Source organism: Myodes glareolus, chromosome 7 (assembly GCF_982192425.1).
Source record: "Myodes glareolus chromosome 7, mMyoGla1.1, whole genome shotgun sequence".
Classification (NCBI taxonomy): Eukaryota; Metazoa; Chordata; class Mammalia; order Rodentia; family Cricetidae; genus Myodes; species Myodes glareolus.
The window spans coordinates 75113820-75130594 of NC_142032.1; positions in this window are offsets into that span (position 1 = coordinate 75113820).

Here is a 16775-nt window from a genome sequence, read left to right on the forward strand (position 1 = left end):
CTCCTGTGAGACAGGAGCTAGTGTTATGACTCGTTTAGGGCAGAAATGTGGGTCAGCTGTCAATGTGAGCTTTACAGGGAGTGAACGAAATCCAATCCTGTAGACGCTTTGTGGCGCTGGACTTCCAGGGAGTCACCTGGAGGATGGATGCTTCTTTATTAGTGTCAGCTCCTCCTAGCTGTGGACTTTGGGAGCCATTTATGTGGCTCGCAGCTCAACCAGGGTCCAGCTCCGTCAGGACAGGGATTGCGTCCAGTTTAAATTTGTTTTAAACCAAGTACATTCATGCCACCCAGCTAAGCTTGAAGCATCTTTAGAAATGTTTGCTTAGTTGAGTTGATTATATGATATTACCTGGTGGGAACAAAATAATGTAAATCATAGGGAAGAAACAACAAAAGGAGGAAAGGGAGGGAGGAAGAGAAGGAGGATGGGAGGGAAGGAAGAAAGGAGAAAGGGAGGAAAAAGGGAGAATGGGTACGCTAAAAATAAGAATAAAACAATAATAGAAGAGGCTTCTAGGTAAGACTGTAGGGTCTCTATGCCTGAAGAAGGCTGAGGCTAGCCTAGATAACTGACAAACACACCTCACAATATGCACTGGGCTAGCCTTGAGCTCTCAGTCCTATTGAAATTCAGGCTATGCTGTTTCTCTGGGGGAGTAAAAACATCCAGGTAAGGCACACAAGAATACAGATCTCAGAGACACACATTCAGACCGAATCAGAGGTCAGACAGCCATGTGTGCACTGTGACCTTTCACTTGTCTTTCCAGCACCCTGAGCACTGTCCTCCAAGCCCTCACCCCACCCTGAATATGAACGCTTCTGTAGCTGTGTGCTCATTAGTGACTGACTGTCACAGACTCGAGTCTGTGTGCCCATCACAGTCCAGCCAACACAGTGGCAGGAATGCACAGAGATTATTAATTATTTTGTTTAATCTCCTTGATCTTTGCTTTCTTTACAAGTAAAACTGAATCCATAGCTGCATTTCCTAGAGCTAATGTGAGGATAAGTGAGATTAAGAATTTCAAATGTTTAAAAGGGTCTTCAGTGGACGATGCTACCAGCTTGTGATTAACTTCATTATCAGTGATATTATCAAGAACATTATCCCTCGAATGATAAAAATAAATGGTAGAACACCACTTAAGAGACAAACTACTGCATAGAGACCCTTGAAAAAATTCGTTAGTATGGATAAAAGTCAGTCAGATTGTAATGAAAGCTTTAAAATTAGATGGTGGTACTTCTCTTTGGGTCGGGAAAGAGAATGGAAAGCTAAACTATCAGAGCTGGTAAATAAGATACCATTCTCTTCTAAACACCCCACTTCCTTTGACTCCTCTTCAAAGGGCAATGCAAGGGGTTGGGGATGCCGCTTAGCTGGCAAGGTGCTCGCCAGAACGTATGCAAAGGTTTGGGTTTGAAGTTTGGTCCTTAGTACGAAAGAGAAACAGAGTGCAGTGTGTACGCCTGCAGGAACTCCCAAGCCCATGAAAGCACCAAAGTCTTTTTCAGGGGCCTGGAGAGATGACTCAGGGATTAAGGTGACTCACAACCACCTGCAACTCTAGTTCCTCGACTCCAGTTACCTCTTGGGGCCTCTGACAGTAATGCAAACACATGGCACAGACTTACATTCAAACAGGCAAAGCATTCATAGATACAATTTTTTTTAAAAAAAAATTAAACCTTTTACTGAAGCAAAAATTTTGTCACCTAAGCTTTATATTCCTACTGCTCGTCGTGGACCTCCGGGGCAAGTATATGCTTGTGTATACAGGTGGGGAAATATATGCGTGTGTATACAGGTGGGGAAATATATGCATGTGTATACAGGTGAGGAAGTATATGCATGTGTATACAGGTGGGGAAGTATATGCTTGTGTATACAGGTGGGGAAGTATATGCATGTGTATACAGGTGGGCAAATATATGCATGTGTATACAGGTGGGCAAGTATATGCATGTGTATACAGGTGGGGAAGTATATGCATGTGTATACAGGTGGGGAAGTATATGCATGTGTATACAGGTGGGGAAGTATATGCGTGTGTATACAGGTGGGGAAGTATATGCGTGTGTATACAGGTGGGGAAGTATATGCGTGTGTATACAGGTGGGGAAGTATATGCATGTGTATACAGATGGGGAAGTATATGCGTGTGTATACAGGTGGGGAAGTATATGCATGTGTATACAGGTGGGGAAGTATATGCATGTGTATACAGGTGGGGAAGTATATGCATGTGTATACAGGTGGGGAAGTATATGCATGTGTATACAGGTGGGGAAGTATATGCATGTGTATGCAGGTGGGCAAGTATATGCATGTGTACACAGGTGGGGAAGAAGACCTACCTTTCTCACTCATAGTCATCATTTATATACAATGGGCTTGGGGTCAATCTCAGGAAATGATGATTTCTGGGAAACGTGGCCATCTTCATGGTCTCTGGTGACCCCAGGGAGAAAATGAATCTGTGACTTTCTTCCATAGTACACATCTTTTCCAGTGATACCTAAAAAGTGTTGTGTTTCCTTGAGTATCTGTTGTATGAGGAGCGGCGGGCTGCAGCCCGCGGCCCTGCTAGCTTAACCCCTGAAATAACCACACATAAATTGTATTAATTAAATTACTGCCTGGCCCATTATATCTAGCCTCTTCTTGGCTAACTCTCACATCCTGATCTAACCCATTTCCTCCAATCTGTGTATCACCATGAGGTCGTGGCTTAACGGGAAAGATTTTAACCAGCGTCAGACTCAGGCAGGAGCTTCATGGTGTCTGCCACATTGTCTTCTTCCTCCCAGAATTCAGTTCTGTCTTCCCCGCCTATCTAAGTTCTGCCCTATCAAAAGCCAAGGCAGTTCCTTTATTCAATCAATGAAAGCAACACAAATACAGAAGAACCTCCTACAAGTACCAAAAACCAAACAAACAAAAAATAAAACAATAACAACAACAACAACAAAAACCTTCACCAGGAGGCCAAATTCTCTCTGCTCCTACCCCTTCTCCATCCCAGAGAAGATTCTGAACATCTTCTCTCCATCCTGCCTGAGAAAACGAGCCCTGACTGCCCAGGATATGTCACCACATGTGACAGGGGGTGGGGTAAAAGATTGTGAATGATACTTCGCCAGAATGATAACCAGAAGGACAGGAGGCTCCCCAAGGAACAGAAGGCTCTTTGAGTAGCCGAGAGCTGTCACTACCACCATCGCCATGGCGACTTTCATACATGATGCTCACAAGAGGATCATCACATATAGGAAGGGGAGTCAGTATCATTCTAGTAAAACAAGAGAGGATGGAGCCAGCTTGTCATACTGATGTCAGTGAGATGCCAAAGTTCACTCCTGCTTCTGCTTCTCTGGACGTCTTCCTGAGATGATATGTAAGTCATTCTGGAACCCCAAGGAATTACAGGTGACTTTAGGCCCAATCACCCTTCCCACAAGCGGGAAGCCAATATATAACCACAGAGCACTAATTTCCGTCATGCCCCACCAGCCTCATTAGTCATCACAAAGAGAAGATTTTTAGTACTGGAGCTGCTCCCCGAGAGCTTGCCAGTAACTATTCCCTGAAACAAATCCGTTAATATTCTCTGACCTTTGTTCTGACCAGGCATTTTCCCCATGTCTTGTTTACAAAGATTCTGTTTAAGCTCAGCTCCTTCAAAGCAGCAATGGTACATTTTCTCCACCCTGATTTGGCGAACTTTGCCTCGCTCTTTTTCAGTCCCTACTCCATTTTAATATCCTAAATGCATTATTTTAGCATTAGGCGCACCAGTAACTCGGGGAAACATAATGTCCAAATGTAAAGATCTCAGCTGGATTGAGACAGAAAAAAATATTCTCGTTCCAAAGTGACTTAAGAACTCAAAGGCTTTATGATAAGCACATGGGGAGCTTTGGCTTCTAAAATCCTAAAATATCCTCAGCTATTCACAAAGTTTCTGAGTGCACATGAATAAAACATCGTGCTTTTTCCTGGGAACCATGTGAAAATGTTGTCCAGACAAGAACAGCCATTTGGAAGTCTCTGGGGTTATGTGAGTCCACAGTGTCACAAGCCAGGAGCTCCGAGAGGGCTTTGGGGTCCTCCTGTGGGCCTTATGGTTCCCTATTCTGAGGGTGAAATTGTTGGTGGGATACCAGCGGAAACACAGTCTCTACCTTAACTTAGCCTTCATTTCACTTTGCCAGGCACCCACCAAATGCCATGGATTCACAGCATAGTTTCCACTGGGTAAGGTAAACCCTTTGTTTTATTTTAGGAAACTTTCCATACTCAGGCTTAAGAGTTTCTCACATATGTCTCCTCCAGGTCCTCACTACCTTCTGGAGGTGATATAGGAGTCTCCTTGTTTCTCTTCCTCAGGCCCTCCAAACACATTCCCTGGGTTAAGATTCTCAATACATGGGAGTGGGCATTGTTCCCTTTTCTTAACGTTTCTGTTCTCCTTATAGATGGAGATTAAACTTCATAGGTTAGAAACTCCACTTCGATCAGCATCTATTTGCAGAAAGATTAACTCTCCTATCTGTATCCATCAAAAATTGGGCAAGAGATGGGAAATAATGATTTTCAAGTCACTGGATGCCAGACAGTAAAGGACACTGAACTCAGACAGACAGTACAAAGACATGAGGAGCTTCACCTTGCTACCATTTGCTGCTTGGGATGCCCCTCAGCTACTGCATAGGAAAGGGGATGGACCTAGATTCCATGGCTCGAGGGGATGGAGCTGAGAGTCCAGAAACATGAAAGCAACGTTCCCATCACAGAGTGACAGAGGAAAGAGTTTTACAGTGAATAGTTTTTGCACCCCAATAAACCTCTCTGCTGATGAAATAATCCAAATCAGACCAAATCAAACCAAATTAGAAAAAGGCCAGGTTTAATGGATACACACATTTCTGGGTGACTTTCCTGTGCCCCAGAGAGAGGAGCCAGGGAAGGAAGGCTGGAAAACCACATGTTTGCTCTCTGGGGTACAATTTAAATACCCAGTGGGAGTGGTCTTGATCATCTCTGGGGAGGGATCATCATTTGGCAGGTTTCTTTGGAGGTGGAATCTGGACTGAGGCGACTCCCATGGGAGGGGGCTTGGGATGGAACTTCTACCCAAATATTCTAGACTCTTTGGATATATGGATGCCAATAGCTGGAGTGAAGCCTGAACCCAAACATTCCAGACTCTTTGGGTATTTAGGCACCAATTCTAGTCTGGTTATTTCCTATGGGCATGGGTGATGTGGGGGAGGGGAGCATTGGGAGTTGGTAGGCTCACACTCAGTGGAAGGTGTGGGTGGAGAGGTATCCAGTTAACTGCCATTCTGGAGACCTCAGGCATCTGTTCCTTGAGGGAGATGAGAAGGCAGGTGGCTAGGAGAAAAAAGATTGTTATTATCAGCCCTATGAACGGGGCTAGCCATGGGAAGGGTCATTAACTGCCAGAAAGAATGGGACAGGGAAGTGCCCTGGTTGTACAGGAGAGGCCCAGGTGAAGAAGTGAGACACGAGAGCAGAGATGCCCTTTAAAACCAGAGTTTAGTTGCTGGATAGGTTCCCACTTGAGCTGGGAGAGGTGGTACCAATGGTGAAGTCTCAGGAGTTGGTGCAGGTGCTGGTGTTATCTGGAGGGACCTTTGTAAGTTGGTCTTAACCCAGACAGGAGTGACCTGTTAAATTATGCTTGAAAACAGGTTGGGCTAAAACAGGTTCTGGAGACTATTAGTTTTTAGCAGTCTTGATACAGCAGCCGAAACTTTTCCCAGAAACCTGCAGGTATCTGTAAGACAGCGGCAACAGGTTTACATCTGGTGTCATAGCAAAAGGCTATGGCTTTAGGTTAAAAGACATGAACACTTTAGAAGCCAATTAAAGAAAACTGGAAACTCTGACCCTCTAAAGATACATCTGAAACCTGTTAATTCTGGGCTATGAATCAGGGTACCATTACCTGTCAGGTATATCTAAACAGACATATAAGTTAAATTTAGACATATAGTTTATCCAGTCAGTTACAGCTTACCAATGCTAGTAGAGGCAAGAAGATTAGAAGACATATTTCAGTAAACCAAAGTATATTGGAGGCAGAATGTCTCCTTGACAGGGCCAGCACACATGCGTACTTTTACCAAAGATGGCCCTGAGGTTTTCACTTTGACCTCAGCCAAAAATGGTGGTTATCCACGTGTTGGTATTTTTCCAGAGCTGTTGTAATCTGGAGTTATAAGTTTTACAGATCTTAAAACAAGCCCGCATACAGAAATAAAACAAGCATATTATGACCACATTGTTTACATGTATATATTAACAGACGGATGAACAAAACTCTTTCCAGGAACCTGTGTCAGCTGATCAACTTAAAAATCCTGGAGTAGGCTGCAGCAGCCAGGGGAGCACACAGGTAGTCCCACTGAGGGCCGGATCAGCAGGTGCTGTAAGGGAGAACACAACATAAAGATGGAAACACCTGTGCAGTTTTAGAGTTTTAGAAGAACAGGGGGAATGGATCCATTGTAGGGAGAATCCTAACATAACCAGATCGCATGCCAGGAATGCAGACAAACAACAAAGAGAAGTGGGGAGGGGTGGGAGGGGAGCAGAAGCACAGCATCCAGAAACCATGGGCATATGGGGGGGGGGGTTGTTTACTTGTTCTCACGCTGACAAAAAAAATTAGGCATTAAAGACATATGATGTCAGACACCCCCATTTTAAAAGATTTTGTAAAAGGTAGCCCAAGGCCATTTGGGGATAAGGCCTCGAATTGTAGGTACCCACTTTTGCAAGTCTATGCTGGGACTCATAGCCTAGCACAATGCATCCATTGTGGTAAACTTTGGGTCAAAAAACCAGAGAGGTGTGAGAAATACCTAGAATAGGACATCTCCTGAAAAAGGAATCCCACAGGGACAAGACAGGCCCTTGTCCCATGAGACAAGGCGGCTCCTTGTTCAGGTCAGGTTGAGTGCCTGGCAAGGCCACATCTTCCTCAGGACAGCCCAAAAACTGCATGAGGCCCTGGGCCACTAAGGCAATGACTTGGAACTCAGAACTTACCCAGATGAGGCCAATCTTAGCCTGATAAAGAGCAGGTGCATGGTAAGGGTGTTTTCTTACCATGGGGCCCTGGGCCGGTGAGAAAAACAACCCCCTTGGTGGGATGTCCAGATAAACCTCTCCACTGATGCAAGAATCCAAATCAGACCGGATTAAATCAAATTAGAAAAAAAGCCCAGGTTTAATGGATACCAATGTTCCCCCATGGCCTTCCAGCCCCCCAGAGAGAGCAGCCAAGGAAGGAACGCTGGAATACTACGTGTTTGTTCTCTGGGGTACAATTTAAATACCCTATGGGAGTGCGTGTGAACATCTCTGGGGAGGGATCATTGTTTGGCGGGCTTGCTTGGAGGTGGAGTCTGGACTGAGGCAACTGTCTCTGGGAAGGGGGCTTCGGATGGAACTTCCACCCAAGTTCTCTTTGGATATATTGATGCCAACAGCTGGGGTGAAGCCTGAACCCAAACACATAGACAGCTAAGTCCAGACATTCCCAGTGTTCCCTGCATGCAACCAGCAGGGCACTGATGAGGACCCATGCAAATAGAAACCCTCTGAGGTTGAAGCAGAGAAAATAAGAGAACAGTGCTCACATTGGCATGAAGGTATATCTCTCCCTCTTTGTTAGAATGTAAAACCTCAGGTTCGAGGCATATTGAGTAGAACACACAGAAGGCGTTTCCCTAGCCACAAGAGAAGCGAAAGCCTGGAGTGAGCACGGCTCCCTTAAACATACCCCAAAGTAATCTAAGATGAAACTCTTTCCAAGTCACTTAACCTTCTCATGTCATAAACATGCAAGAAAGTTTACTGAAACCCAAATATGATGTATATATGTGTGGAAAAATACATGGAAACCAGCTTATGACTGGAGCAAATGTTAGAATTATCAAACAGTAGCTATAAGTTCAAATGTTACCAAAAAATGGTGAAGACATTTATGACATACCTTAATGGATACCTGGTGGAATGGGCATACTGAAACATCTGGAATGGAAATACACCAGATGGGTGAAGAGAAGACTAGAAACTGCAAGAGAAAAGATCAGTGGACATGAAGCTACTGCACTAAAAAAACCTATCCTGTGGGGGCCGAAAAATGCAGGCCCATTTCCACACTTCTAACTGTGCCCTATTCTTTTATTGAATTATTTGTCCTTTTGATGATCAATTTCTTGACTCCTTTGTATATTTTGGAGATCAGCCCTCTGTACGATATGAGGTGATGAAGATCTTTTCCCATTCTATAGGCTGCCATTTTGTCTTGTTGACCATGTCCTTTGCTTTATAGAAGTGTCTCAGTTTCAGGAGGTCCCATTTATTAATTGTTTCTCTGAGTGTCTGTGCTACCGGGGTTCTATTTAGGAAGTGGCCCCCTGTGCCAATGCACTCTAGTGTACTTCCCACTTTCTCTTCTATGAGGTTCAGTGTGGTTGGCTTTTTGTTGAGGTCTTTGATTCATTTGCACTTGAGTTTTGCACAGAGGATATATATGGATCTATTTGTTGATATCCAGATATGCCAGCATTATTTTTTGAATATGCTTTCTTTTTTCCACTTTCCTGTCAGCTAGACAGACTTGCAACTTGGATTAGAAAGATAGCTTACAAACTTTTAATAAAATGTCCAATGCTGAGACCTTATTTAAAATGTCCTGTGGGAGACTTTGAGCCCCTAAGTAAAAGGGAGCAGTGATTCAAATCCCAGTAGACAGCTTACAGAAGCTGCCAGACAGGTACTCGCCCAGGTTGAGGATGCTATACAGAAACAGCAAGTACATTATATTATCATCAGCCTTGGCCAGCATGTATATTACCTACAAAACGTACTCCTACAGCAGGTTTATGGCAAAAACAGCCTGCTTCTATAGCTGGACCTTCCCGTTTCACCAGTTAAGGTATTAAACCCTTATTTTGAAGCAGTAGCTTGCATTGCACAGAAGAGCAGGATGGAATCTAGGAGACACTTTGGCAAGGAATCAGCTACGGTCAATGTTCCTTATACTAAGCAACAGATTAATTGGTTATTTCAAAACAGTGATTCTTGGGCAATTGTGTTTGCTCAATTTGAAGGCCAGATTAATAACCTTCTCCCAGCTGATCGTTGCTGCAATTTGCACAGCTACATTCATTTTTCCTAACGCTGTAGTAAAAGATCCCTGAAAGGATGTTATGCTAAATTTTACAAATGGCTCTTCCAATGGAAATGCTGCATATGCTGTTAATGGTGAAAAGTAATTGTAGAGCATGCCCATGGCTCCTTGAAAACAGGAGAATTAAGAATTGCCACATAATGCCTTATCTTCTGTGGACAGATTTTAGGCGACCATTGCTAAGGCAAGGTGAAAAAAATCCCTTGCACTGGACAATGGAAAGGACCTGACCCTGCATTAATTTGGGGCTGAGGATATGTTTGTGCCTTTTTTTCACAGGAAGAAAATAAAGCTGGATGAGATGACTGCATATACAGCAGAGGAGTACCAGCCCTGATGTCATCGCCGTCGCTGATGACTCCAAAGGAGAAGCGGAACGAGGTTCCCGAACCCCCGATCCCGATTTCCCGGCACCACCAGGCTGCAGGCTGAAGAAAGGGATATCTGAACCAATGTTCCTGACTGACAACAACTCGCTGCAGGCTGACAGGGGAAAGAAGATCGTGGTGATGACTGGGGATTCCCAGCCTCTTGATGGACTTGCTACTCAAACTTCCAGACCTAGTGAGTCCTGTTTACCTTGGAACTGGACCAGAAATGCAGACTGAACATTTGGCTCTTCTACTCTTTAGGACACAGAACTCATTTTGACAGTGTGGTTATTCAATCTGCTGTTGAAATATGGGCCTGAGAACTGAGACCTAAACTTTCCCCTCAGGGGAAAATGGACTTGTTACAAAAAGTGTGAAGCCCCTCTCCAAACATGAGGAGGGCAACCCAAGGGTTCTACTGCTGCTCAGAGACTGGACAATTACTTAAAAGCAGCAATGTGGTTAAAGTCTCACCCATCAGAGAAACCTTTTCTTGTCTTTTGATTAGAATGGATTTAAGAGAATTGTGAGAAGATAAATTGTGTGTTTATTGTTATTTTCCACTCTAGAATTGTGGTATTGACCGGTTAATGTTTGTAACTGCTTTCATTAGCCATAAGATGTTAAGAAAAGTTGACATTTCCTATGAGTACTTGGATTTGATGTATTTGATAAAAAATTTAGATTTTGATACAGCAAAAAAAAATTGTTAAAAAGTGCTCTAGACCAACTAAAAAAGGCATTCCCAACCCTAGTGATCCTCCTCTCCTTTAATTAAGAGACTGTAGCCAATAGGAGTATGTTTATTCACAAAACATTATTTAATTGCAGATGAACTCTCTTGACAAAAAATTGGATCAGAGACACAGAGCCCAAAAGTATTTTTCTCCCTTAATCCTTTGTTTACAGAGGTCGGCAGTCAATGATGGGTTTGATTCTTTTTCTTCCCAGGCCCCTTAGTCATGGGCTTGTATGATTAAAAACAGATACCGAAGATGGGTAAGTCTGGGAAACAGGAAAGTGTTCACCTAAGGCAGACACAATCATCTATACTGTTGCAGAAGCACAGGCTTTATTAAAATTAATAAAAAGGGAGGAATTGTGGAGGTCAAAAAATGCGGGCCCATTTCCATGCTATCTGACGGTCAGAGAGTTTGGAGGTTGACAAGCATAGTTGCACATTCAAACTCAGCATGTAATTGCTTGGTTCTTAAAAATTAAGATCACTCCATGCCATCCTGACATGGTCAGGATATGCAAATGTACTTCTGCTCCTTCTTTTGTAACTATGATGTCATCTAGGGAGGGGCGGTCTTCAGGATATGTGATCTAGAACAGCTTTGCTACCTAGATAACAGAATACTCATGATTTGGTGTCTCAGAGTGAAAAAGTAATTGATGTGTGACTTATCCTTTGTATTATGTTAATAAAATCTTTGTTACCTTCTCCCCCCACTCCGGTACATTGGGTATAAAAACTGTAGAAAAATAACACGGGTGATTTCAGGATTTCAGCCACTGGAATGCCCTCCCAATACTTTCTGTGGTTTCTGTCCTATTATTTTTTTTATGTGCTTTCATATTCCTTACTATATTTCTAAAATTCCCATGCCCCTACCCTGGTAAGAAGTATTTTTGTCGAGGACTTTCCAAGAAGAACAGAGAACATAAACAGCTGGCAAAACAGCAGTGACTGGGATAGGTTTATGGGATGTGTCATCTGAGACCTTAGAAGGAAGAAGGAAAGCAGAAAATAAACTCAAAGCCATAATGACTAAAATTCTTCAAACTATAAAGACTGTCCAGAAACTTCAATAAATCTCCAACATGAAAGCAGGAGAAAAGGACAGTGTATATCATACTTGAACTTACCCTAACTAGAAATAAAGATAGACCCAAATGTAGTCAGAGGAGAAAAGATATGTGAAACATAAAATATTAAAGATAAAAATAGCAATTTTCATTGTAAGAAACAATGCAAGCAAATTCTTAACAGTAAAACAATATATTTAAAGTATAAAATAAAATACATCAGATCAAATAAAAAAGTCAACCAATACCTTTCAAAAGCAAAGATTAAATAATTTTTTTTTATTTTGCTGGAACACATAGCCAGCAAAACGACGCTGTATAAGAAATAATAATTACAAGAGGCTCTTCAGGAATGAGGAAAAAGAATTCACAAACCAGAAAGTACAGTGAACCAGAAAGAGTAATGTTCTGAGTGAGTGTAAGAGAGTGTGTGTGTTTATTGTTTAATTTATCTTAAACACCATTGGTGAGCTATTCAAAACTAATACTATACTTGGGGTCATGAGTAAAATTAAAGTATATGACAAACTAACAACATGTATACTGTAAACTTTACTTTTTAATTAATTATTTTTACAAGGAAAATATTTAATTGAGGTGGCAGCTTACAATTTTAGAGGTTTAATCCATTATCATCATGGGGGGCAACATGGCAGCATGTGGGTTGACATGGTACCAGATACATCTTTTTTTTCTCTTTTTATTGATTTTTTTGAACTATACATTTTTCTCTGCTCTCCTCCCTGCCTCTCCCTTCACCTTCAATCCTCTCCCATGGTCCCCATGCTCCTAATTTACTCAGGAGATCTTGTCTTTTTCTACTTCCCATATAGATCAGATCCATGTGTGTCTCTCTTAGGGTTCCTGATTGTTGTCTAGGTTCTCTGGGATTGAGAATTGTAGACTGTTTTTCTTTGCTTTATGTTTCAAAACCACTTTATGAGTGAGCACATGTAATATTTGTCTTTCTGGGTCTGTGATACCTCACTCAATATGATGTTTTCTAATTTCATCCATTTGCCTGCAATAATTAACTAATTTTTAATGCAAGGAAAATCTTATTAGAGTTTAACGAAAAATATCCCAGGATAGGCAGCTGTGAACCTCAGCACCTGCCCAGAGAAGGAGGGTGGAGGAGAGAGGGGAAATCCATCCTAACTAAGGTGGATGGAGGTCAGATGCATGATGGAGAAGCAGTCACATGGCAGGGGAAAGAGCTTTAAAGAAAAAGTGAGGAAAAGCATACCTCAGGTTCTGGCCAGCATCCAAAAGGATGATCAGGAAAAGGAAAGGTTGCTCTTTCTAAGACCTTGAACAGATGGGGGACCCAGCCACACCTCACGGTGGCTTATAGAAACTGTGCTGTGAGGAAGGGTGATCAGGGACTCTGGAAAATAAAAGTACAGCATCTCATTAAAGGAAAGATGGCCCTCATGTCTCCTTGGTATAGCTGAATGTGAGTCTGGCTTCCTAAGGGCAGTCCCTTGGCCAAGTGGCATAACTCAACTAGAATATCAGGCCTCTACCCAGGCTAGAGATTATAATCCTGACAGGAAGTTCTTCCTCAGGGGTCTTTACTTTACTCAAACACTACCTCTCCTCCCCAATACACATGCTAATCCTGTTTTCTAGAATGTTCTTTCCTATCATTACCCTTGGCAGACCCCTCTTTATCCTTTGGGACCCTTGGAGTTCCTAGCTTTCCCAGGTCAGAGTGTATTGCCTCAAATTCTACACAGTTCTTTCTATCTGCCTCATAGCTGTTAACACCCCTGTTAACAGTGCTAAAACGTTTACTATGATAAAATATTGTCATGGTTACTGTTCTTTTGCTGTATTAAGACACCATGACTAAAGCAACTTAGAAAGTGTTTATTTGGGTCGTACAGTTTTAGAGGGTTAAGCCTATGATTATCATGGTTAGCAGTGTGGTATGAGTGCCAAAGTTATATTTTAATTTCTGTGTTAGAGATCCAGGGAACAAAAATGTCTCTGATCTGCAAACCCTTTGCCCAAAGGCAGACGGTTCCTGAAATGCCAGGGGCTGTTGCTTACAGGAGATAGCAAGCCACGTGTTTTCACTCCCCTGAACAAGTTTATTGGACCCATCAGTCCCTGATGAGTTTGATCACCTGTGGGTGAGAGGTTCAGAGTCAGGAAACACATCAGGATATATGCTTGCCCCTGATTGGATGTAGGTTGGAGGTATGTCAGGATGTATGCTTGCCCCTGATTCCTGATGAGAAATACTTAAGCAATTGTGAACTGTGACTCAGGACCGTTTTTCTGGGGAACCAGAGATGACCAGACCCCATCCACCTGGCCAGTATTTAATTAAAGCTTGTTTCAAGTTTGTCCTTAAACTATGGTAGTGGTCTTATTCTCAGGCAGTGGGATTAGCAATGGCAGGCAGGCAAACATGGTGCTGAAGCTGTATGCCATAAATATTAAAATATTCACTAGGAAAACCAAACAACTCTATTAAACTAACAAGGAAGGTAAATAGTGATAATATTCAAGTAACTTTTTGAAAGGTGAGGAAATGAAGGAGCAAAGGAACAGAAAACAGTTGGGACAAATAGGCAAAGACAGCAAAGTGACACATTCAAACCCATTTATTAAAGATAAATGGCCTAGATAGTCAATGAAAAGGTGCAGGTTATCAAGATGGAGATTTTAAAAGTAAAACATAGCTAAGTAGTGGTGACTCACACCTTTAATACAAGCACTTGGAAGGCGAGGCAGGCAGATCTCTGAGTTTGAGGTCAGCCTGGTCTATGGGGCAAATTCCAGGACAGCCAGTGCTACACAGAGAAAGCCTTTCTCAACCCCCAGCCGCCTAAAAATAGAAAAGAAAAGAAAGTAAACTATAACTACACAATATATACACAAAAAATGCTTTAACTATTGAGACATCAAATGGTTAAAAATAAAAGAACAGGACAACTGTATGCTAGGCTAACACTAACCAAAGAAAGCTGGGCTGACATCATTAATGTCAAAATAGATTTTAGAGCAAAGGGTAGTGCCACATATCAAAAAAGTCATTTCATAGTGACAGAGAAACTAATGCATCAAAAAGATATTAAATCCTTGGAGAACACCATTCTCTCTCTCTCTCTCTCTCTCTCTCTCTCTCTCTCTCTCTCTCTCTCTCTCTCTCTCCCTCTCTCTCTCTCTCAGCAGCCAGTAATTGCCTGTAGCTCAGTCTTCTCCAGGGATGAGCTCCCCCAAGAAGTTACCCAATCCCAAATGGTGAACCTTAAACAAACACACATGCAAGCAACACTAAATGTACTCGATGGGTTGTATTCATATAAGTATATATAAATAACAATAATTAAAGAAATCATGAGAGTAGAAGGGAAACCTAGGAGGAGTTACAAGGGGGGAATGGGGAGTAAAAATGATATAAATCCCATACTCAGTGTAGCTACTCAGTTTCAATTTTTGATATTCTAAAAGTTAATTTTTAAATAAAAAGGAGATAAAAATCTAATCTTAACAAGATTATCACAAAAATCAGAGATTGAAAACACAAGACACAAATCCTGTAGAACTCTTATTAGTTACTGCACTTCTTGTTGTGGTTAAATGCCTAATGAAAGCAACTTAAGGAAAGAGGGGTTAATGTGGGCTCACTGAGGATGTAGTCCATCATGGTAGAGATGCCTTGGAGGTAGGAGTGTGAGGATCTGGCTGCATGGCAACCATAATCGGGAAGCAGAGAGAGAGATACTAGTTAGTGTTAATCTCAATTTTTCCCTTAAAATTTTTTTATGGGTCTGCATATGTATGCATTTTGAATAGGGTATGTGTGTCAAGGTCAGAAGACAATTTTTGAGGGTTGGTTCCCTCCTGCTACCATGTGGGATCTGGGATCAGATTCCAGTCCTCGGGCCTGTATGCAAGCAATGCTATCCACTGAGCCATCTCTCAGGCCCACGTTCTCCTTTCCATACAGCCCTAGACTCAAGTCCATGGAATGGTACCACCCACTTTTAGGGTGAGTCCTCCCACCTCAGCTAACCTGATCTGGATAACCCCTCATAGATGTGAGAAGAGGTATCTCTTGGGTGGTCCTAGACTCTATCAGGGGAACAATTCTAATCCTCTCGGGTCTTGAATGAGAAGTACTGTGGACACATCCACAGCTGTTGGAAACTTATATAGTCTCTATATAGACTATAGTTCCCTCTATAACTGACTAACCAGGCAATCCACGAAACATAGAAAACCTTAAAAAATACTATCTACCCATACGACTTGATTGACATTTCTAGGACTCATGGCAAAACACACATTCTTTTCAAAAGCATCTAGAGCATTTTCCAATGCCCTCAGCCACTAAACAAGGCCCAGCAAGTTGAAAAGAATTCAAGCCACTCAAATACACAGAAGGGAATGACATTCAATATTAAAAACAGGATGTTATCTGTAAAGTCTCTAGCATTTGACAGCTCTACAGCCTGTTGCTTGACGCCTTAATGACATCATCATCTGCTTGCCTCACGGCATTCAGCTGTTGTCATCATAAAAAGCTTTCCTTGCTATCAACTATGTGCTGAATTTAATAATCATAAAGTCTGCACCATGTAGGTGATCCTAGTCTCACTTTATTAGCAAAGAAACAGAGCCATAGAGAAAGATATAAATTTACCTGGATCACAGTACTGGGCCGTGTTAGGGTTGAGTTTCACAGGGCAGTATTCTCAGGAGCTGCCCCCAGCCTCTCGGCTGTGCGGCTGAGCCCTGGCTACCTCAGAGCCAAGCCATGCTCCTCTCTCTGTGTCTCTGCTCAAGTTACTTCCTCCATCCAGAGTGTCTCTTGCCATGTCTGAGTAGTTCAACACAGACTCTTCGTCTTACCTCCATTTGGGCATTCCTAAAGGCTCAGCTGGGAAGTCCCCTGGACCTCGTTCTGCGTGAGTCCCCCACGACCCATGGGAATGAGACGATTCCTCTTTGGAACACCCTTTAGCAGTAGCCAGCTTTGACACTGTCTATGGTGAAGGGAAAGAACCAGGTCCACAGCAGCTCAGAGAGAGGTGGGGTGGGGGAGGGGGCAGGCCCTGACTTCTCTGAGATACAGATTAAAACAGAGATGGACAAAGCTGGGCTCCTTTCGTTCCTGCTCTTTCCCTTATTCCAGACGCAGGTGGTGTCCCAGGTATTCACAGAGTGCCAGAGTACGGGATGTTTCTACACAAGTGCATACTGTCTACGGGTCCAATCAGGGCAATTAGCATATTGACTATCTCAAGCATTTAGCATTTTTTTGTAGTGACGACATCAAAGCCCACCCTTTCAGCCACTTCAAATGAACGATGGGAAAGTGTGAGTCACATCAC